Genomic DNA, 25,183 nt, shown 5'->3' on the forward strand with positions numbered 1-25,183 from the left:
AAGGAATTTTGGCAAGACTATGGTTTGAAACTCAAATGGGACAAGGGAGATAGATTATAGGAGGTAAATCCTCCTCATTTACTCCTCCCCCATTCGAATATTTCTCCATTAATCCCACTAGCTCAGAGTGCAAGCAACCAAGTCATGAAGATCAGAAGGCAGTCGAGCAAGTGATAGATAAAGAGTTAGTTCATCTTGAGTTTGGGAGACGAGCCTCCCTAAATTTAAGGAATTCATTGGGGACTTAATTTGTATAAGTAGAGAAGCTTAGAGCCTCATTAGGATTCGAAGTTTGGTTGTAAAACTATAGCTATTTTCGAACACCGGACTTGTGGAAGACTTTGATGTAATTTTCTGTTTTTGGTAATAAGAAGAACGTTTTCTTGATCTAGTATCGAGTTAACTCAGAGGGCTGAAGCTCTTGGGTTAGGGCCCAACCCTAGTAGCAAAGGCTCCTCTTCTTGTATCTTTATGCTTAGATTAGTTTCATAGATTCATGGTTAAGCTATTTTTAGAAGTATTTTATTACAAGTATTGTAGATTTGATTAATTGTTTATTAGTTTGCTTCCATTTGTACCTTACTTCAATAGTAAGTTAGAAGGGATAAAAGAAGCACCACAAAGTTGTCAGGTAGGTGTCTTGGCCTCACTTCTTCATTTTGGGATCATGATTTCAGGAAAAGACCGTAATGCAGCCCCAAAAAGATAGATTTCCATTTCTTTCATAAGATTTAGAGTTTGTTGTACTTAAACTAGCATTTGATCATTTTTTCAAAGTAGGATTTCATTGCCATATCTTCTATCTTCATTCTTGCAGTAGATCTCATCCATGGTTCCATTTAATTCAACAATTTCTTCATGCATAAGGTAGATAGTTAGTTCATTAAATTCTTCTTTTCTAGCTCATGAGAATTCTTCTTGTTTACATGACTTTTTGGAAATTACACATGTTTGATGCAAAGCAGGTACTTCATAAGTAGAAAGAGATCTCATAGGAAGCAACCACCTTCCAACTTAATCCACCCATAGGAATTCCTTATTTTCATCAAGACCTTCACCAATTTTATCATTTTACATAAAAATTCCCCCAAGCATTTTGAGCGAATCCAACCATCTTCTAAACTTGTTTTTGCATTCTGAGTGATCCTAAGCCTTTTCTCACTCCATTCCACCCATCAACCACCTTCCCTAAGCCTTCCATCACCTCCAACACCCATCGTTTTTCTCTCGGTTATATCTTGTAGAAATACAAGGAATCCTGTAGGTTTATAGTACATCTTGTAGGTTTTCTTGTAGTGGCCTGTTTTGAGGGAAAACCTCTAGGAAGCCTCTCAAGGTCACCCAAGGGTCTCCCAAACCTTCCAACCATCTCCTGAACCTTCCAGCCATCCACCAGCATCCCTAAACCACTTGCCACATCACCAAAAGAGATTAGTTTGCACACTTGATTTTTCATGAAAAGCACAAAAAGACAAAACATATTTATTATAGTCCTTTACATGCATAACAGTGAAGTTTGATGTCTTTGACTTCCATGCTTAGAACAATAGCATTTTTTTCATGCTGATTTAGCATTATTGCAAAGCATAGCTCTTAGCAGTTAATTAGGAAATGGTGTGCCTTAGCATTGAATTTCAGTCTTTTTCATTATTACAGTAGATTAGCTCTCTCTTAGAGTAGATTTCTATTTCTTTCATCAAGGAACCAAGCTTCTTCTAAATCCATAGAAGTCTGGCTTGAAAACCCTAGTGGTCTCTTGCCAACTAAATAGTGACAAAAGGCAGAACCATCACTTTTACTTGTGTATACAACACTGTCACCTCCAAGTTTGTACGAACCCCGGGTTGATAAAGTAAAGCTGGTAGCCCAAGAGTTGCAACATTCTTGCTGCAATATTGGTGCTCATCACTTTTTGGCACCGTTTTCGAGGAGGTGTTTGAGTAATATGTGATTACTTCTTTCTTTCTTCTATTTATTGTTTCTAATATTCTGCCATTAGTTCATTTCAGAAAAAAGTAATTTAGTTTGCTTCCTTTTCATTCTTTGCTTTCCTTTACATTCTGCAAGTTAGATTTCAATCAAGTAGTTAATCTTTTCATTCAGTCAGTATTTTTCATTCAGTCTGCAATTTCCATTCTGCAAGTTAGATTTCAATCAAGTAGCTAATATTTTCATTCAGTCAATAGTTTTCATTCAGTCTGCAATTTCCATTCTGCAAGTTAGATTTCAATCAAGTAGTTAATTTTTTTATTCAGACAGTAGTTTTCATTTAGTCTACAATTTCAATTCTACAATCACTTTCAAAGTTTGAAAAAAACACAAAACCAAACCAAAAACATTTCATTTCATGCCTCGTAGGAATAGGGATAACTTAGGGATTTTTTTTCCAAATACCCCCACTGTATCAAACAACCATCCTTCCCTCTTCTTCAGTGGCTGTGAACTGGAGGAACCCTTAGGTGAGAAACAAGACATATTAGAAGAACCTATAGGGGAATAAGAGGAAGAAGAACCCATTCCTACTGAGCTAATGGCTGAAAACATAAATGACAGAGGGAATAGAGAAATATTTGAGGGTGCCTTCCCCATCGGGGAAACCAATGGGGACACTAAGATGAAAAATATAAGCCCCTTTTCCCTTCCTCATTTCCATGGCCTGACCACATAAAATCTCGACACTTTCCTGTTTGATTTTGTTGTTATATGCCAAACCTATGACTACACAAATGATGAGCAGAAGTTGAAACTGTTTCCATCTACCCTCAAGGATGCATCTTTGCGCTGGTTCATGGGTTTACCTAGGGATAGCATCACAACTTGGGCTCAGATGCAGCAAGCCTTCAACAATAAGTATTGAGACTGTTGTAGGTCTAAAGATAATAAAGAGGAAATTTTTAGGATGACCTTAGGTAATGATGAATCCCTAAAGGATTATGAAGAAATATTCCAGCTTAGTTACAAAAGTGCCAGGTGCACACTTGACCTCGAGCCACTGAAGTTGGTCCTGCTTAGAGGAGTAAGGGAAGACCTTTTGGATACCCTACACTTGTTATCAAGAGGAGATATATACCAGTTACCCTATGAGGATATCAAGATTGTCTTTAGAAACCATTCTAGGGAAGCTAGGAAAAAGGGTAGGGGAAGTCAACCTAAGGTCAATACATCCTCTTCCAATTCATCCATCAAGGGTGAAATTGGAAACATGCTGGAAGATTTCAAGAGTAAGATGCTGCAAACCCTTGCCTTACAGATGGACACTATACACATTAGGAGAAAGCAAGAGGAAGCAGAGATAGCCTTGGCAATTTTCTGTCCTAGATGCACCAAGAGGCACCCTAGGAATGAATGTCCATTGAATTATATTGAAATTTACTCAGTCCATGAAGAAAACCACTCCACAGACAAGTGCCCTTCTTTGCCTGGACTCAAAGTTGTATATCAAGGAGCTGAAGGGGTCACTAAGCATATTTGCTACATAAACCAAAGGAGACCTCATCGGCCTAGGCCATACCAACAGGGCATGCAAGGGTCATCCCATGCATATTACAACCCCAACCAGACCACATCCATACCTTCTTGGGGACCCCTGCTCATCCTTCCTGGTCTACACCTCCTCCTTGGTCCTTTGCATCTCAGTATCATTCCCAGCCAGCCAACCAGTCATTTCAACCATATGCTTAGCCACAACCTCAGTGGAATGCACCACCCGAAGGGTGGATGCCCCAATACAAAAATTTTCCTCCTTTATTTCCTTCACCACTAGCCCAACAATAGTTGTTACACTTTGCTCCACCTAAACAACCCCAAATGCCTGCCGAGCCAAATCGAAACCTGAACAACAGGTAGGCACAACAAGTATACAGTGGAGAGACATCATATCCAGCTTATGCTGTGGAGATTCAGGAAATTAACTTGAGATATGGGAGAGTTCCTGAATAACCAACATCCACCTTCACCTAGGGAGGTTGAAGAAGAAAGAGAGGAAAGCATTCTTAAAGTAAATCCACCCTTTCTTGAGAGATTGACTCAACCACTCCAGCCTACCCCAGAAGAGATTGAACTTCTGGGAGAATGGGAAAACCTATGTGTCAAGATTCCACTTCTCCAAGCCATTAAAGATGTAACTATTTACAACAAGTTGATTAAGGATAAACGCTTCAAGCATCCAGGGAGGCGAAAAAGAGATGCCCCTACCATTAATGTCATTGGACAACTGTCTAACTGAATGTTGGGGTAGGTAATCTGTCTAAAGTATTTGGACCCTGGAAGCCCTGTAGTAGATGTCCACATCAAAGACACCATTATCCCACACACTTTGATCAATGTTGGGGCTGCCATTAATGTGATGACAAAGGACACCATGCTCAAGCTCAACCTCCAAGTTTCATTGAGAAAGACCACAACAGTCCTATAACTTGCAGACCACTCCACAGTGACCCCTAAGGGGATTGTGGAGAATGTGATGGTCTCCATTGACTCTTTGGAGTACACTGCAGATTTCCTAGTTCTCCAACGTAAGGCTAAGCTTACTGGTTACCCTATCATCCTTGGGAAGCCCTAGTTGGCCACTGCCAATACTTACATCAGCTGCAGAGCTGGGAATATGACCATCACGAATGGGCATATGTCCAAGGAGTTAGTCCTATACCCTCCTGCTCAGCCATCTCTAGAACATGATTTACCTTTATGGCTGGAAGAGGAGGAAGAAGATGAATTTTATACTTCCCAATTGTATACCTTAGAAGCAAACATGGGAGGAGGAAAACATGATGAAGATGATTTGATTGAACACCTACTCCAAAGTCCAACTCCCAGTACATTGTCCCTAGAAGAAGTAGTAAAGGAAACCCAGAACAACCACCCAATTGATATGTACTTGGCTGATTACAACCCTCTCTGTGTCAAAACCATAGAATTTCACCCTGAGAGAATTTTGAAAATCAATCCATCTCTTTCTGTTCTCCAAGAGAAGAAGTTCTGCAACATGCTAAAGGAACATCTAGATGCCTTTTCTTGGAGTAACAAAGAAATGAAGGGAGTACACCCCTCAGTGTGTACTCACCACATTTACATCAAATAAAGTTGCAAGCTAGTCCGGCAACCCCAAAGGACGATGAATCCAGCTCTTAGAGATATAGTCAAAGAAGAACTGCAAAAATTGCTAGATGCATGATTCATTTATCCTATCTCCGACAGTGAGTGGGTCCCTCCTTTGGTGTTAGTGCCCAAGAAAAATGGTAAAAGGAGGATTTTTGTTGATTACAGGGATTTGAACAAAGCCACAAAGAAGTACCATTTCCCTCTACCTTTCATCGACCAAGTGCTAGATGGCCTGGTAGGGAAAACGTTTTTCTCTTTCCTAGATGGATTCAACGGGTACAATCAAATCTATATTAGCCCAGAAGACCAGGATAAAACCACCTTCACTTGCCCTTGGGGTACTTTTTCCTATAGGGTCCTTCCTTTTGGCCTATGTAATGCTCCTGCCACTTTCCACAGAGCAGTCCTGAGTATCTTTGTTGAGTTAGTCCATGATGCGGTAGAAATCTATATGGATGATTTCACACCTTATGGGGGTGATTTAGAGGAGGATTTGTCCAACTTACGTAAGGTATTGCACAAATGCATTAAAATGAACCTATCTCCTAGTCCCGAAAAATGTGAATTCTTAATGACTGTAGAGACCGTGATGGGTCATTCAATATCTCAGCAAGGACTGCAGGTGGACCCAAAAAAAATAGCTATCATCCAAAGGGTCCCACCTCCTCAAAAGTAGAGAGATGTCAAAAGTTTCCTAGGGTTAGCTGGATACTACCAAAGGTTCATAAAGGACTTTAGCAAGTTGGCCTCTCCTTTATTTGGGTTGTTGGCCAAAGACTCTGAGTTTATATGGTCAAACATTTATCAAGAGGCCTTGGACATCTTGAAGAACAAGTTAACCACTGCACCGATTCTCCGAGGCCCAAATTGGGTCCTTCCTTTTCACATTCATGTTGATGCCTCACACAAAGCCATAGGAGCAGCCCTAGGTTAGATAGATGAAAAATTGCCTTATGCCATTTACTTTATCAGTAAGAATCTGTCAAAGGCTGAACTGAACTACACAATGACCGAAAAGGAGCTCCTAGTTGTTTTGCATTCATTGAACAAATTTAGGCATTATATTACAGGCTATCAAACATTTTTATATACTGACCATGTTGCAACCAAATATTTAATGAATAAACCCGATGTGAATGCTCGTATTATAAGGTGGTTACTTCTATTACAACAGTTTGATCTAACTATTGTTGATAAGCTTGGTAAGGAAAATGTTGTTGCAAACGTTTTGTCTAGATTAACGTTTCCTGCAGGTGAAGAGGGAATGGTTGATGACTTGTTACCATATGAGTACTTATTCACCATTTCAGTTGTCTCTCCATGGTTTGTTGACATAACAAACTATTTGGTATCTGCACAGTTCCCATCGAACTTGTCCTCCAAAGAGAAAAGCAAGATTATAAGGAAGAGCACCCCCTTCACTTGGATTGGGGGCAATCTCTTCAAACTTGGCCCAGATCAAATCTTGAGAAGGTGTGTCAGGGAGGAGTAAGTCTTTGACATCCTTTTGACCTATCATGATGGGCCTTGTGGAGGTCACTTTGTAGCAAAGAGGACAACATTCAAAGTGTTACAAGCAGGCTATTATTGGCCCACTCTTCATGAGGATGTGAAAAGATATACTAGTCAATGTGATCGGTGCCAAAGAATGGGGAAGCCCACTCCAAGGGATGAAATGCCTCTTTAGCCTCAAGTAACTTTCGAGCCATTTGACAAGTGGGGCATGGACTTCATTGGACCTATTCACCCTCCATCCAAGAAAAAAATGTACATCATTGTGTGCAATGACTATCTAACTAAGTGGGCTGAAACCAAGGCAATTAAGGTAGCAACAGAAGAGAAGGTAGCTAAGTTCTTAAGGGAGAATGTATTTTACAAATTTGGGTACCATAGAGAACTGGTCACTGATCAAGGTAGCCAATTTACCTCCAACGTGATTGAAGACTTTCTCAGTCAGCATAAGATCAAGCATAGAACCTCCATTCCCTATCACCCACAAGCTAATGGGCAAGTGGAGGTGACCAAAAGAGCGCTGGAGGGCATATTGAACAAAGTGGTTAATAGCAGTAGGAAAGATTGGGCAGATAGACTAGTTGAGGCCACCTGTGCCTATAATACCACTTGGAAGACCACCACTGGATTCACACCCTATGAGCTAGTCTATGGGAAAAAGACCCTGTTGTCCATTGAGTTTGAGTATAACACATTAAGGATGGTAGCCCAACTAGATCTAGATCTCAACAATGCACAAAAAGAGATATTGCTCCAGTTGAATGGTTTAGATGAGTTCAGAATGCAGGCCCTCCTACACACAAAGGTAACCCAACTTCAGAGGAAGATCTGGCATGATAAGAACGTCAAGGATAGGCAATTTCAAGAAGGTGATTGGGCCTTGTTGTATGATTCCAAATATAAATACTTTAAGGGCAAGTTAAGGACAATATGGTTAGGGCCTTATGCTATAGAGAAATGTCATGATAATGGTTAAGTGCAAATTAGAACCATAGATGTAGAGGACATTCCTTTACTTGTTAATGGGCATAGATTGAAAGTTTACAAGAGGCCATTGTCAAAGCAAGAGTTCTTTGATGGTATCAATAAAACAATGATGGTGGTGGAGCAAGTTTCGGCTCCTACCTCATCAAATCATTGAGAAAAAAAAAGAAAAATAAGGACTCAGGTGAAAACCTCCATGAGGCACCTAAGTCCCACTATTGGGTTGAAAACCTCTTGGGATGGCCCAATGGTGTCGAAAAAAGGAAAAAAAAAAAGAGAGAAAATGGAAAGATCTCTGGGTGAAAACCTCTCTTGGGGCACCCAGGGAAAATAGCTAGGATGAAAACCTCTTAGAGGTAGACTAGTTGTTTTCAAAAAAAAAAGAGAAAAAATCATGAAAATCTCTATTTGCAGGTCAGCAAGGAGGACGATCAGAGAACAAAGGAAGATAAAAAAGGGACCTATTTCACTCACATTTTTTTTCCATTAATTATCATTCATCACTCCACCACTTCTTTCAATTTTTCACTCCTTTGTTTCAGTTTACATGGGGACTATGTTTTCTACAGGATTCCCTGTAAACCTACAGGATCCCCTTAAAACCTACATGATGATCCTGTAGGAATTACAATGGCCCGGGAATCCTACGAGAAGTGACCCTAGGGAAAGAAAATGACCCGCCATGTCAAAAAAATAACATCCCTACATCACCACTTCATTACCATACCTATCTCCACTTTCATCACCCTTGCATTCACTAATAAAAAAAAATGCAATTTCAAAAAAATATAATTTTCACAATCTTCAAGAGAAAACACAGAAAAAATGAAACAAAGAGCAGAAGGGAGAAGCACCTGAGTATTTCTCATTCTCCACACTCCTAGTCTTCCTCCCAATCCATGTGATCATCCTCAAAATCCTAGCAGAAGAAATGATTAGAAATTATGAGGGAGAAGTAACTATAGGACATCTTGTAGGAAATCTTGTAGCAGCCTATCCCACAAAATACAAATAATGATTGCAGCAAGCTTCCAGAATGAAGATCCAAGGGCAGAAGGAGCTCCAGAGCTGCAGCAGCACCATCATCTTCAACACCAGGTACCTACACATCAAAGGAATCATTAGAGAGAAATAAAAAAGGAAAGAAAAGTAGCATGCAGCCAACACACAGCAAGCACCTCAGGTCTTCAACAACTACAGCAAGGTATTAGCACCACAGATAAGTATCTCACTTCACTCTCTCATTTTCATAATGTAGTCAAAATATGTAAAGGTTATGAGAAAGTTGGTTTATAAGCAAAAGGTGGCCAGTTAACTTGGCCACCTTCGTTCAGTCGACGAAGACAAAACAGTTGGTCCTCCCACATGTGGCAACAATCAAGTCAAAAAAGAGAAGAGAAGGACAAAAATAGTTAAGTCTACGGAGGCATGAACTGGGAGTTGATTATGAGGAGAGGGGAATGATGAGGTGGTAGTGGGGACCAACGATCCAAAAATAGAAAACATATCTCCGCTGCTAGCACACCACCTCACATAACTTTGCCATAAGAGGAAATAATCGTTGATCCCCATGCACTCATGCATTCATTTCCTCGAGGCTCACTATAGCAAAGTCGCTCTTATACCCAGGCAACCTACAAAAGAGGAAAATTTCACCTTTCTCCTGCACTGGACTTCCTATAGGATTACACAGGTAATCCTATAGGATCGCACAAGTATCCTACAGGATACAGACAGACAGGCTACAAGATTGGCTGAGAGGAGTTTTAGCGGGGAAAGCACGGGGGTTGGCTACAACAAACACTATGAGGAGGTAGACTCTATAATTACTTCCATTTTTCAAAGAGAATTGAATAGAAAATCCCCTAGTATTGAGTGAATTTGGCAGCTGTGTAAGGAAATTGTCTCCACAGTTCTTTCAGTTATTTACTTCTGCAATTAAAAATTGTATCAACAATCTCAGCTCCTCAAAATTCACCAACAAAATTACAAGGGGTTTTAATAGAAGGGAGCCCATTAACATTGTGAGAATCCATCAACACCCTCAAGTGTTAGAAATCTTCACAAGGCATAATTGGATGGGGTATTTTGAAAAACTAAGAGGGTATGATGATGAAGTGGCCCGAGATTTTGCTCTCTCCCTCATTCCACTGACCAGAGTCCATGCCACCATTATGGTGAGAGGCCTCTCCATAGAGCTCACCCCTAAACTCATACGAAAAATTACCACACTTCCCCTAGGAGTGCCTTGGAGGAAGGAATACAAGGGAGATAGCCGGATTGCCAATAAGAAGTTCTTTTTATAGGGAGAAGAGCCCATTGAGGAAAAAAATGGATTAAGGAGAGCAAGCCTACCATAACCCTGGAATGAGGTGAGCTACCACCTTATCAAATACATATCATGTGAGGGTAGGTATAGTGTGGTTTATAGGTATCACTTTAGGCTTCTTGAAGAATTGAGGTTTGGAGGAGAAACACCTCCTCACCATAGGTTCAGCATACCATACTTCATTTTTCAATCACTGATAGATACAAGAATAAAGGTGCATGAGGGAAACCACCAACAGTTATCCCACCATGGGTTAATTAGAATTATCATAGAATATGCCCTCCACAACCTCAGAATTCCTATCCAATGGGAAATTTTCAGAGACATGCAGAGAGAGGAGGATATCAAAGCCCTCACATGTGACATTAGTGCTAATGTCAGTGAAAAAAATGAGGAAGAAACTGAAATAGAAGGAGAAGAAATAGAGAGGGATGAAGATGAGATAGATGAGGAGGAAGAAGATGAGAAAGAGAAGGAAGGTGATGAAGAAATAGAGGAAGATGTTAAGGAGGAAACTGATAAACAAGATGAGGATCTAGAAGGAGAAGAAGAGGGGCAAAATATAGAGGAAAAGGGCAATGGAAAAGAGGAGGCATAAGACAAGGAGGAGTCAACTATGGTGTCTCCAAAACCCACTGAAAGAGAAGCAGCATCTGCCCTCACTGCTCTTAGCACCCCTATCAAACAAAAAGGCAAAAGACAGAGGCAGACCCCCTTATATTTCAGAACAAGGAAAAGCACAAGGATAAGGCAAGGGAAACCCCAAACTCCAACAAAATTTCCCATTGTAATGAGGACTCACCTAAAACGCAGGAGAAAATGCCTCCCCCTAAGTCTCCTATCACCTATGTGAGAAGGCCTATAACTAGATCCACCTCATCCAAAGGAAAAGAAATCCTACAGGATACACAATAGGACCTACAAGAAGTAGAAGCAGTCCTACAGGAGACTCTGCTAAACCTACAGGAGACTCAAAAATTGGATAAGGAGGGAAGCCTACAACAAGAAACTAAAGAAGAGGACCCAAAGCTAAGGGAACCTAGCCCCCAACCTAACCTTGACTCCTACTACAGATTTATTGAAGGGGGCAGGGTCATTCCACAAAAATTTGCTATTCCATTATTCTTTGAGCTTGAGAAGGAGAGAGCCAAAACTCATAGATGGATGCAGATTGCCAAGTCCAAGGGGGTGGAGGACATTGGTCACATGGAGGAGAAGCTCAAAGAGATGGGCAGAGAGCTAAGTAGCTTGAGGGATAGAGAGGCCATAATGAAAAATCAGTTAGAGATAGAAAATGCATGGTTGAAAGGACAGTTGCAAGAAAGAGAGAATCAATTGGCATGCATGGCCAGTCTCTCTTTGGAATAAATCCAGTGCAGGATGCCAGCTAAATCCTATGCCCTATACCTTAAGGAAGAGTGGCTACAATTCCAAACCAAGACTCTAGCACAAAGAGGCACTATGCCATTTCAGGATTATAGACAATTCATTTATCTTTGTGATCAAAGTACATTGGAAGATAGGGCCAACATGTCTGAGTTTTACTTGCATAACATGGCATTAATAGACATGAATGTACAGGACCCTAATGCCAAGCTAGGAGATTTACAATTGATGGCTTTGGAATCATGGATGAACCATCAGGAAGCAAGGGCTGCAGAAATGAAGAAGACATTGGTAAAAGAAAAAACAGAGCCTCTTATGATCAGAGCTGAGCAGTCCAATCCAATGGCCCTCATCAATACACATAATTTAATTGCAAATGATCCTCAACTTGCACCCAGGTATCTTGCTACCCAAGAGCAAGCAATTTCACATTTTGAGGACATGTTCAGGTTGTTAGGGGATGACAGCATGCAAGCTTGCCTGAGGAGATGGAACACATTGCCATACAGTTTAAAGATAAGAGAGTACCACTCTCCTTAAAGAATGAGAGAAGCACTGAACAGACACCCATGTACAAGCAATCTATGAAAAGGCTCAAAGTCAATTGGATTGGCTTGAGACTCAATCCACCACTTCTCTTAACGATTCTATAAGGAAGAAAGGAAGAAGAAGAAAGGATGCAGTGGGAGGAGGTAGAAAAGAAGGCAAGTTTCTATGAACAAGAAGAGGAAACCACAGCAGAGGCATGGGATGTCACGGAGGCCACTAGAGCTATGAAAGACATGGATATTGATTGAGTTGCTTAGAGGATGAGCAACACTTTTAGTATGGGGGTGATGATGAGCCTCATCATTGGGTAATTATATGGGCCTTAATTCACCTCCTAGCTTAGTCAAACCAACTCTTCTCACAACTTATTACATGTTTTGATTATATTTTGTTTAATGAGATGAGTTAAAGTGAGATATTATGCCTAGTGAACTAATATGCATTGAATGCAAGTTTGGAAGAGAAAATCAAGGAATTTTGGCAAGAATAAGGTTTGAAACTTGAATGGGACAAGGGAGAGAGATTGTAGGAGGTAAATCCTCCTCATTTACTCCTCCCCCATTCGAATATTCCTCCATTAATCCCACCAGCTTGGAGTGCAAGTAGCCAAGTCATGAAGATCAGAAGGAAACCGAGCAAGTGATAGATAAAGAGTTAGTTCATCTTGATTTTGGGAGCCAAGCCTCCCTAAATTTAAGGAAGTCATTGGGGACTTCAGTTGTATAAGTAGAGAGGCCTAGAGCCTCATTAGGATTCGAATTTTTGTTGTAAAACTCTAGCTATTTTTGAGCTCCAGACTTGTGGAAGACTTTGATGTAATTTTTTGTTTTTGGTAATAAGAATGAGCTTTTCTTAATCCAATACTGAGTTAACTCAGAGGGTTGAATCTCTTGGGTTAGGGCCCAACCCTAACAGCAAAGGCTCCTCTTCTTGTATCTTTATTCTTAGCTTAGTTTCATAGATTCATGGTTAAATTGTTTTTAGAAGTATTTTATAGCAAGTAATGTAGATTTGATTAATTGTTTATTAGTTTGATTCCATTTGTGCCTTACTTCAGTTGCAGGTTAGAATGGATAAAAAAATCACCACAAAGCTATCAGGTAGGTGTCTTGGCCTCACTTATTCCTTTTGGGATCATGATTTCAGGAAAAGACCCTTATGCAGCCCCAAAAAGATAGATTTCCATTTCTTTCATAAGATTTAGAGTTTGTTGTACTTAAACTAGCATTTGATCATTTTTACAAAGTAGGATTTCATTGCCATCTCTTTTATCTTCATTCTTGCAGTAGATCTCATCCATGGTTCCATTTTATTCAGCAATTTCTTCATGCATAAGGTAGATAGTTAGTTCATTAAATTTTGCTTTTCTAGCTCATGATAATTCTTCTTGTTTACATGACCTTTTGGAAATTACACATGTTTGATGCAGAGTAGGTGCTTTAGAAGTAGAAAGAGATCTCATAGAAAGCAACTACCTTCCAACTTCATCCACCCATAATAATTCCTTGTTTTCATCAAGACCTTCACCAATTTTATCATTTTACATAGAAATTCCCCCAAGCATTTTGAGTGAATCCAACCATCTTCTAAACTTGGTTTTGGGTTCTAAGTGATCCTAGGCCTTTCCTCACTCCATTCCACCCATAAACCACCTTCCCTAGGCCTTCCATCACCTCCAACACCCATCATTTTTCTCTCGACTGTATCCTGTAGAAATACAGGGAATCCTGTAGGTTTCTAGTACAACTTGTAGGTTTTCCTGTAGCGGCCTATTTCGAGGCCGAATTGAAGGAAAACCTCTAGGAAGCCTATTAAGGTCACCTAAGGGTCTCCCAAACCTTCCAACCATCTCCTAAACCTTCCATCCATCCACCAGCATCCCTAAACCACTTGCCACATCACCAAAAGAGATTAGCTTGCACACTTGATTTTTCATGAAAAGCACAAAAAGACAAAACAGATTTATTACAGTCCTTTACATGCATAATAGTGATGTTTAATGTCTTTGACTTCCATGCTTAGAACAATAGCATTTTTTTCATGTTGATTTAGCATTATTACAAAGCATAGCTCTTAGCAGTTAATTAGGAAATGGTGTGCCTTAGCATTGAATTTCAGTCTTTTTCATTATTACAGTAGATCAACTCTCTCTTAGAGTAGATTTCTATTTCTTTCATCAAGGAACCAAGCTTCTTCTAAATCCATAGAAGTCTGGCTTGAAAACCCTAGTGGTCTCTCACTAGCTGAATAGTGACAAAAGGCAGAACCATCACTTTTACTTGTGTATACAGTGCTATCACCTCCAAGTTTGTACGAACCCCGGGTTGATAAAGTAAAGCTGGTAGCCCAAGAGTTGTTGCATTCTTGCTGCAATATTGGTGCTCATTAAATAGGATCAGCACAGTGGCAGGGGGGAGTAGACTCGACTTACGTAGTGCTCGGTCATCTTTCTCAGTCAGGAAGGATTGATGCCCGTGGCCAGGAGGTGTGAATTTTGCTAGTGTCTAGATCGTGTAGAGCCTAGAAGCTCTAACCTTTAGTTTGTTGGAGCTTAGGAGGCTATGGGTAAGTTGCAGAGTGAAGATGGTAGGGTATTGTAGTCAGAACAGTACCTAATAGGGCAAGACTAAGGAGGAGGGAGTTTCTACTAAGGATTTCTAGCCATGAAATCCATATCAGTGGTGCAACTGCACTAACGATCGGAGTGGGGGCATCTCGACATTGGCAGAAGGGTTTCTAGGAGGGAAATTGAGGCTTAGAGGGAGTCACACCAAGAACTTCCAGGAGGGAAGTAGTGGAGCAGTGATATGGCAGTGAATAGGGTAAGAGACCAAGACAGACTAGATGGAGCCTCAAACTTCGTAGTCTGGAAGGCTAGAATCTTATCCGTTCTAGACAGGACCTGTCTCAAGCAATTTTCCTTGAGGACAATAGTGTTCCCAGTTGACCTGGCTGATCATGATAGGTACGAGGATGCAATAGCGAGGGCCAAGATCATCATCCTTGATGGGGTCAAGGACCATGTAGTACCACACATTGCCGAGAAGAATACGGAAAATGATATGTGAGAGGCCCTAACAAAGTTGTATCAACATATTTCCGTGCAGAGGAAGATGCTACTAGAGAATCAGCTACGGTCATACCAGATGCAAAAGGGAGAACAGATCGACACCTTCCTCGGTCGATTGAAGGAGATCCGGGATCAGCTGACTTCCATAGGGGCCACGCCGGATCAATAATTGATGGTGATAATAGCCCTAAACGCATTCTCAGAAGACTGGGAGGTGATTGTCCAGAGCATACTGGGCAGGGTGACCCTTCGAGACTAGGAGGAAATGTGGGCAGATCTTCGCCCAGAAGAGATCAGAAGGCTAACCAAGGCAAGAAGCAGCGGAAAGGGGGTCAGAATCAAGAAGGAGGAGGAGGTGGATGGTTCCCTAGCATCTGAGGGAAAGCAGGAGAAATAGAATAAGAAGGACCTCTCCAAGGTCAAATGCTTCCACTGTGCGGAACTGGGTCATTATGCGACCTAGTGTCCAAGGAAGAAGAGAAAGGGAGAGGCTTTCAAGACCAAGGCTACGCCAGCAAGGGTGGAGAAGGAAGTGGAGACAGATGATGATTGTGCCATGAGTGCTCATACTCCACTTGAGAGGAAATGGGAAGACATTGCGCTATAGTCAAAATGACTACAGGTGATGAGGGACAAGATCCTTGAGGTACTTAGCCTCTTGGATTATACCTTGCTACGGGAGCCCCGAAGAGGAGTAGCAGTACTGGCAGATGTCAGTAGAGACGGATGCGGATGGAGTGACAGAGGGAGCTACAATGTAAGATTCCTAGGATAGCGTGAGGCAGTAGTATGAAATGCATGGAGTTGTTGCAGCAATGCAGAGGTCAAAGAAGGGGCACTTGTCAGCAACAAAGGGAGTTTTAGCATCGAGGGTGTCTCTAGCCTGACAAAGATGTTAGAGTTGGGAGATCAATTACTTACTTCTTAGTAACTGAGTTGCAGTGCAGCAGTTAGCAGTGGCAGTGCTATGGGCAGCATGATGAGAGGGGTTGTCATATAGATGTAGTAGTGGCAGTGGTAGGACCATGGGTAGTAGTACATGATGCAATAGTACAGAGGATGTTGGGCAACAAGCCTAGCCTCAACACAGGGACTGATGCCGGATGATCAGGGTGATGCTCAGTGAGGAGTATTACTAGAGCACAGTCCTCGCTAAGAGGGAGTGTTGATTTGGGGTAGCATCGGATGTGCTATAGGCACGAAAATTGGTGGAGAGGCTAAAGCACATGCGATATCCAATACCTAGAAATGGTTTGGGAATATTCTAAACATTTTTGGAGATATTAAAATAATTAATATTTTTAATGGAGTCCCTAAGTCTAAACTTAGGGAAAATAAAATATTAATGTGAATTAATATAAAATTGTGTTAGAAGGGTCCAAAAGTCATGGATCAAGCCAGAATTAATATTAGCCATTGATTAGGGACTTAATCTCGGCCGTTGACTTGTCAACAAGAAAAGTATAAGAGGAGGCTTGAGGGTCACTTGGAGAACACACTGAATTGATCAAGATTTCGATTTTTCTAGGGCAGGGTTTGCTGAGGAAGTCAAAAGAGTGATCAGAGTTGAAGCTCAGGGGAAGTGAATACAGAAGCAGAGAGGCAAATATAGTACTAGGAGGATCAGCACAGAAGCCAAGAGAGAGGGATGTAGAGCCAGCCAGAGGTTCATGCAGAGCCAGCCAGGGCTCATGCAGAGCCAACGAGGAGCTGCGCAGTGCCTCAGAGAGCTAGCGTGGGTGACGCAGAGGCTCTAAGGGCTGACGCAGTGTCTTCAGAGGCTGACGCAGGGTGAGATAGGGTGACACTGGGTAGACGTTGGGCCAGAAAGGGATGACGCAATCCCTAGAGGATGATGCTGGGGTTTTCGTAGGGCAGATTGGAGCTGGGAGCTATCAGAGTGTTTATCCGGGGTTTCAGCCAAAACATATGTCTCCCACTGAGAGGTACTACTATCAAGATTATTCTCTATTGGGTGAGCCAGTTTTGGCACCCAGATTGTATTCTAAAACTTCTTAATAATTAAAACCCTCAGTTAGTTGCACCGGTTTTCCCGCATTGGATTTTTCTGGCGACATTGGTCCAAAAACAATGGTGTCACTTGTGTGCTTGTTTTGCTTCCTTCAATTGATGATCTGTAATGTGTGGAGAATGTACTTGTATTTATTTTCATTATTTACATGGTAAATAACTTGTTAATTAATTAGAACAAGTAGGCAGAAATAAATCAGAAAAGTACATGAAGGGTTTCTAACAATTAGACTTAGAAATTCCAACAATACCCATAATATTATTCAATGTAAGATAGCCAAGGAATTGAATTGCCTCCTATCTTTAGCACCAGAGTGTCAAGTGATGGTTGCAAGTGGAGGAACCATAAATTGCTCTAGAAAGTGCCATAATATCAAGCTATCCATGGGAGAATATGTATTGAATAACCCAATGCTTTCCATTCCAATGGGTGGTGTTGATGTTGTACTAGGAGTCCAAGGGCTACAATCCTTGGGTACAATAGCTTTTCATTTTCATGAAATTTTGTTCGGAAGGAAAGGAAGTTGAATTAAGGAGTATCGCAGGGAAACTGGGAAAGATAATCAGCTCTAACAAAATGACAAAGCTTCTAAAGAAAGAACAATGAGGCATAATTGTAACATTATGTTCACTAGAGGTTCCCACATAGAAATCATTTATTCCTCCAGATATCAAAAATGTCTTGGACAATCATTCCAAGGTATTTGAGACTCCCAAAGGCCTCCCACTTATTCGTGATCATGATCATGCTATTCATTTGATTCCAGGAAGTGTTCCTCCAAACATCAGGCCTTACAGATATCCCTATGCCCAAAAGAGTGAAATTGAACGTATGGTTGCAGAAATGCTAGAGGCTGGTATAATTCAACCTAGTCAAAGTTCTTTCTCTGCTCTAGTAGTATTGGTGCACAAGAAGGATGGATCATGGTTCATGTGTCCGGATTATAGGGAGCTCAACAAGATCACTATTAAAGATAAATTTCCCACTCCTGTCATTGATGAATTATTGGATCAATTGCATGGATCAATTTACTTCACCAAGATGGATCTTCGTTCAAGATATTATCAAATCAGAATGAAGACTGAAGACATTATGAAAACAACATTTAGAACTCATGAGGGTCATTATGAATTTTTGGTCATGGCTTTTCGCCTTACCAATGCACCTTCTACATTTCAAGGTTTGATGAATTCCACAACCTTCCTTAGAAAATTTGTGTTAGTATTTTTTGATGATATACTAATCTACAACAAGTCTTGGAAGGATCATGTTCAACATGTTGACAGGGTGCTCAAACTATTGGAGGAGAAACAATTATATGCAAAAAGCTCCAAATGTTTCTTTCGAGTACAAGAGGTGGATTTAATGGGTCATATTGTATCTCATGAAGGTGTTAAGGTAGACCCTAGAAAAATTAAAGCGATTAAGGAATGGAAAATCCCCACATACATAAATCATTTGCAAGGATTTCTCGGGTTGACAAGGGTATTATCGTAAGTTTGTTAATAATTATGGGAGAATAGAGGCACCTCTGACAACATTATTGAAGAAAGATGCATTTTCATGGATTCCAGAAGCAATAAAGGCCTTTTAACATCTTAAAGAGGCAATGTGCTAAGCACCGGTCTTAGCTACGCCATACTCCACAAAAACCTTTATTGTGGAATGTGATGCCTAAGGAAATGGAATTGGTGTTGTTTAAATGCAAGAAGAAAGACCCATTTCTTTCAAAAGTCATCCAATCAAAGGAAAGTATTTACATAAAACTATTTATGAGAAGGAAATGTTGGCAATATTACATACACTTAAGAAATGGTGACCCTACCTAATAGGAAGACACTTCAAGGTAAAAATGGATCATGATAGTCTTAAATACTTTTTATAACAAAGATTATCTTTAGAATAGCAACAAAAATGGGTCACAAATATGTTGGGTTATGACTTTGAAATCATCTACAAAAAGGAGAAGCAAAATGTTGTGGCAGGTGCAATCTCAAGAAAGGATGAGGATGTGGAAGAATTCCTTTGTGCCATTTCTATTATTCAACCGAATTGGATAAACAAGGCAAGGGACGAATGGAAGAATGACGAAAAAGTATGGACACTCATTCAAAATATACAACAAGATCCCAGTACATTTGATTCATTTAGCTAGAAAAATAATTCGTTATGGTACAAAGATCGCTTATACCTATGTAAGAATTCCCAACTCAAACAAAGATTCTTATGGAATTGCACACTTCTCCCTTAAGCAAGCTAAGAAGGATAATAAATTATCACCAAAGTATTATGGTCCATACAAGGTGTTGCAAAAGATTGGTACTATGGCATACAAATTGGAGCTTCCTATAGCTTCCTGAGTGCACCTAGTTTTACATGTTTCATGTTTAAAGAAGGTTATAGGTGACAAGATCCCAGTTCAAACAATATTTCCAAAACTTGACATGGAAGGAAAAATCATATTGGAACCTGAAGTAGCCACAAAAACAAGAACTCAACAGCTACAAAATCGATCAATTTCTGAGTATCTCATCAAGTGGAAGAACTTACCTGCTGAAGATTCCACATCGGAGGATGAGAATTTTATATAGAAGCATCCAGAACTACTCAAGCGTTGAGGACAACACTTTTTTTGAAGGAGGGGGGCATGTTAGGTCCCTATAATACTAGTGATTCCCCCTTTACTATTGTCATTGTATCCCTTATTGTTATTATTGTGCCCCTATTGTCCCCATATTGTTATTAGTGTGCCCCATAGAAGCCCACTATTGTTATTGTTGTGCCCTTATATTATTATTGTTATGTTGACTTTGATTATATTGTGATCCCTTAGACTCCTATATATACAAAGGAGGTTTAGTCATTTGTATCATCCAAGAATTGTTCATTTATGTAACGTAAAGGAGGTTTCCCCCTCAAAGAGGTTGATTTTGAAGTCGTTGATTGATCTTTTCCATCTTTTTGTGAGTTGGTTCATAACAAAAAAAGACACATTTGCTGGTTCGAAACGCGTTGGCCAAAATTTTCTCTTATGTGATTTCTACTGAAAGACTTTGCTTAACCCAAAAACTTGTTCATCATAGAAGAAGAAAATTACATTTTTCATATGTGCCAATTGCATTCCATAAAATACCATCTGAACCCAAGGATAATGCTTTACATATAAAGAAGAAAACCCCAGGGATAGTAGGCTCTAAGCTGAAAGATTGAGAAGAAAAAAAATAACAAGGCATGTAGGCTTGTAGTGGAACCCCGAAGTGAGCATCAAACAAAACCCAAAAACGAGCATGCAACCATTTCAATGTTGCTAAAAAAAACCAATAGAAAATACATTAGGAGAATGAGCACCAGGCCCATGGAACGAATCCCTAAGGGGCACAGAAATTCCAGAAGTGGAGTAAAATCTCAAGACAGGGAAATAATAGTAGGGTCGGAAGGGCTGCAAAAACCGACGAAAAACTCCAAAAGCGATGACCATAAGCAAATCTGGAAACTAGAGACCATGACAACCAAGGAACTGGTGGAGACAAACCCTGAGTAGGCGAAACTTTGTGCAGAAGACACATGCAACAACATTGAACATCGAACAACATAACCCCAACACTCCAAAATCCCCATGTTGCAGCAAGGCCCACACACCATTTTCCATAGCCACATTTGCAAGGAGAGAACCTCAAAGGATAGAAAAATTAGGGGAGGCACAAAATAGGGGAGGTGGCTAGGGTTCATCCCGCCCGCTCCCGCTCCCTCAACTCCTTTCTATATATGATTTTTAATTATATAAAATACAAAGTGATTAATATTTTAACTAAGTAAATAAAAATTTATGATTTTTTTCAATAGAAAAAATCATATTTATTATTGATATTAATATATACATAGCATGTCTACCTTTTTCATCCATCATAGGTTGTGTCATGGCTACATCATCAAAACTATCAAAAATTCCTATTTTTCAGTATCTGAGTTAAGTATTGTCTGGCATTTTCTTACAAAACTAAGGGGGGTGGGCCCCTATATCAATATATCAATAAAATTACAAAATCATAGAAATATAAAGAGATATAAATTGATTAGTCACCATTAATTGAATCTCTTCACCATTTGTGAATTCATTCATGCCCAATAGACACAATAGGAAGAGCAAGAGCCTCTTTTGATAAGCCATCTACTTTTATGTTTAGATCTTGCATAATTTGACAAAAAGTGAAGTGGTCAAAAGTATTTTCAAATTCCTTGATGTTTTCTTGAAGGGTATCCATCCCAAGAATGTTGATTTTTTCTTTATGGTTGGCCTAGCCAATGACCAATTTGGAATTCCCCCTTACCTGTAATCTTGAGAGGCCTTTCTTCTTGGAAAATTATGACAAAAACCACAATGCAACAAATTCAACCTTATTATTTGACTCCCTATCTAGAGAATATCAACAATATATGAAGTGGGAGTGGCTTAAATAAAGGACAAATCTAACACCACAATGCGGGGGATGCCCTTGAGTAGCCTTGTTGAAAAATCCCTAGGTAGTCTTGCAGTCAATATCTAGTAAGATCAGGATATTGTGCTTATTGGGAGGTGTTTGGAACCTGAACTTATGCATTAGTGCAACCACCTTTGTTGCACAGGCCTTCAAGGGGTGGATTTTTTTTAGAAAACACTTTGATTCTGATAGCACCAAATATAATTAGTTAAGATACGTGGGAGGAATTTGAAGAGAGAAACTTGTTTATCATATCACCAACATCTGAAAGCATCACATAGGGAAGATATGTGTTAGTATGAAATTTCTTAGTAAGTGTACCAAAAATGCTTCACTTAAGTCACTAGTGACTAGTGACCCTAACAAAAGAAAATGGTTGCTTCTATGGTTCAGTTTTGCAATAAAACATGAGAAAACCTTGCAAGAAAATATATGATGCAAGCCCAAAACATATAGCATCAGTAAATGAAAGTGAAATAACCCAATGGAGGACTTCAAATGAATAATAATTTTATTAAAATACCTAGTGAGGAAGATTTACAACATGGGTTTGTAGATCCCCCTCTGTGGGATGGTTTGTTTTAATGTCCTTGTGCTTCAAAAATCTATTTCTCTCTCTAAAAAAAAACAAAAAGGGAATATCCTCTTATTTATAGCAAAGTATTAAGCTAAATTAGGAATTGGAAAATAATAAAATATTATTGACCAAATCAAAATATAGCCGTTGGGAATACTTTATAATATCTTTTGGAGAGGGAAAAGATATTCAAAATGCTCAAATATCTTTCTTTAGAAAGTGGTTGCAAGTAATTAATAAATATAAATGATTTAATAATCACTTTGTGAAAATTAAGAAAAAAATAATTATTAAATAGTGGTTTAATAATTATCTCATAAGGAAAATATGGAATAAATAAATAGTGATTTATTTAAATATTCCAAGGTGATTAAGTCAAAATTAATTAAGAAATAATTATCAAATAATTATTTTTAGAGAAAATTAAATAAATAATGATTTATTCAATTATTCTCATGGGGTTTTTAAATTTTAATGAGAAATAATTTAGGAAAAATGGTTTACTAAATTATTTCCCATGGTGAAAGTGGTTTTACCATGGTAAAATTAATCCTACATGGTGTATTTCGATCCACCTAGTAAGAAATGGCTAGGTGATCATTTTTTGGGTGATAACAAATTTCCCCCCAATGTAAGAGTGTCAGGAGAAAATCGTATGACTGAAATGCGTTGTAGGTTGCACTTTCATGAGACACTGAAGGGGAATCATAGAGAGAGAGAGAGAGAGAGAGAGAGAGAGCTGAAGCAAGGCAAGGAAGGACCAAAAATGGAGGGGGCGAGACCTACTAATCTAATATAAGTCCCATTTTATTTTGGAGTACATGATCTCAAATGAGGTGAGGAGGCATACCCATACCTGCCAAGATAACCAAGTACAAATAATCATGATGTTCCCAACAATGTGGGACGAAGCTACAAAATACATGATACATGATACATAACATACTGGCATCAATGGGCCAGAAAGTGATACAATGATACAATGAGTCCTATATTCATAATGTGTCTGCAAAAACATAGGTCAGGACTTAATACAACAACATTTTCTTATATGAGTACATGATACATAATTCCCCTCAAGCTGACATGGTGAAGGGGGATCACAACTAAAGAAGCCATGCTAAATAGGAAAGGGCTCTAAAGATCTTAATGGATCATCTGAAGGAGATAGATTATGTTATAAGCACTCTGATCGGCGAAAAATGAGCCTTTCAAATTTATGGAACTACATCTGAGGTTAGATCATGAGCTGCTAACATCTGGGCATGTGGGGGGTTACCTAAAGGGCCACCCCCTCATGAGGTCTCGAACATCTCACACATACCCGAGAAATGTTGGTACAATCTAGTGGATCACGAGGCCATCAAGTGTACAATTCTTGACCGTGCAATAATGAGTTGGAGTCGAGCACTCGAGAACTAACCAAGTCAAAGGGAAATAAGGATTCCTTTTTCTTGATCTGAGGCATCGAACAATGATGGAAGTTGGAACCAAGGTACACCTCCCTCTAAACCACTCTCCTGGAATAAATGTGTTGAAGTCGACAGAAGAGGGCCCGCTAGAGTTGAGGCAATGAGGATTCCTCAACAAAGGCATGAGGATCATAGCAATGTGACTGATAGATTGAAACCAGGGATAATGATGGAAGGATACAAAATGAGTGGTTGATTAAGGACTTCCATTATCAGAGAATAAAATGAATGGTTGACCTGGAAACAACTTAATCGATTCCGGAGGGAATGATAAATCACTCAAATGGAATCTTTTCAAAGACATATCAGTATAGCTGGAGGCAAAATAGGAGTGAAATGGGATGAATATGATGCAAATATGGATGATGTACTATAACAAGACTTAATGGGACTCTGAATAGACTCCATAGATGCAAGGGTGACTCATCTTGAATGCTCTAAACAAGGGTGACTTGATGATGTTGCCACATGGGGGAGGCCCAAAGGGGACCATAAAAAAATGAGTAAATAATGGTTACTCATGACAAAAATAAACATGTGAGTCGACAAGTGAAAATGTAAAGTGGTACTAGAATACATGAGGCTCATATGAAGAAATTTGGTTTTGATGGGCAGCAAAGTGAGACCTCATGGAAAAAATGGCTTCCTGGTGAAGTTTCAAATTACCAAAAACAAATAGAGGCCCATTATAGACCTCAGTGAGAGTTTGTTATAGACCTCAGTGAGAGTTTTCCAACAATGTTGATGGTTTTTCAAACCAAGATACAATTTGGTCACAATGGGTGACAGAAAAACTAGGGTTTTTCCTATAAAAGGGCTTCTTGCCCCCAAATCCAATTCATTTGCATAGTGAGTTGTTGGAGAATTTGGAGAGGAGGAGAAGGCCCTAAATCTCTGGGATCTTGTAGCAGACAAACTAATCATTAGATCTGTGACTTTCAGGTAGGTGGCCTTGCTTGTCTATAATGGCCTTAATTATTCTTCGAAGGATGGTTCCTGGTGAAGAATCAAGGTATCAAAGGATACTAAAATGAACTACTACAGAAGGTCTAGGATCATACCCACCCACTAAGTTAAACATGGGGACTGGGTGGTAAGTGAGGCATCACATAGAGTAAAATATTGGAAGATATGGTATCCATCATCTACGATAGGCGATATGTATATGGCTCACTGGGGAGACTGGTAGTACAAACTATCCAAGAAATGAAAGGATAATATACCATATCTATATCGCTTGTTTTTAGGCCGAGACTTATGTTAATCATGTGAGAAGGTGGTCAGAGGTGCCATCATTACCCTAAGCATGAGATATTTCCCCCCAGCATATGATGATGGAGGGGACTTATCGGGTATGCAAAGGTGGGAATGATGCCCCTAACTAGATGAGTTTGTGAAGTTCCATTGTGTTCCAAGTGCTCGAATAATTGAGTCAAGCATCTGAACCTACTAGCATGAGATCCTTTAGAGGATGATGAGGATATGTAGGGGCATGAGTGCCCCCTAGTTTTGTATGTCTAGTTATATCATGTTATGGACATGCGAAGTATATTTAGAATAGTGGCCTCTAAACACATTTTGATGATGTGGTTCTATTTACTTTATGGATGTCTTCTTATGGGAAGAATGGATAAAGGATGCAGTAAGAGAAAGGAAATGGTGGATTACCAATCTTGTTTGGCACTACATATATG

The sequence above is a fragment of the Pinus tabuliformis genome, chromosome Q (genome assembly GCF_031772625.1).
Source record: "Pinus tabuliformis cultivar Carrire ecotype Pingquan chromosome Q, CPIR1, whole genome shotgun sequence".
Taxonomy (NCBI): Eukaryota; Viridiplantae; Streptophyta; class Pinopsida; order Pinales; family Pinaceae; genus Pinus; species Pinus tabuliformis.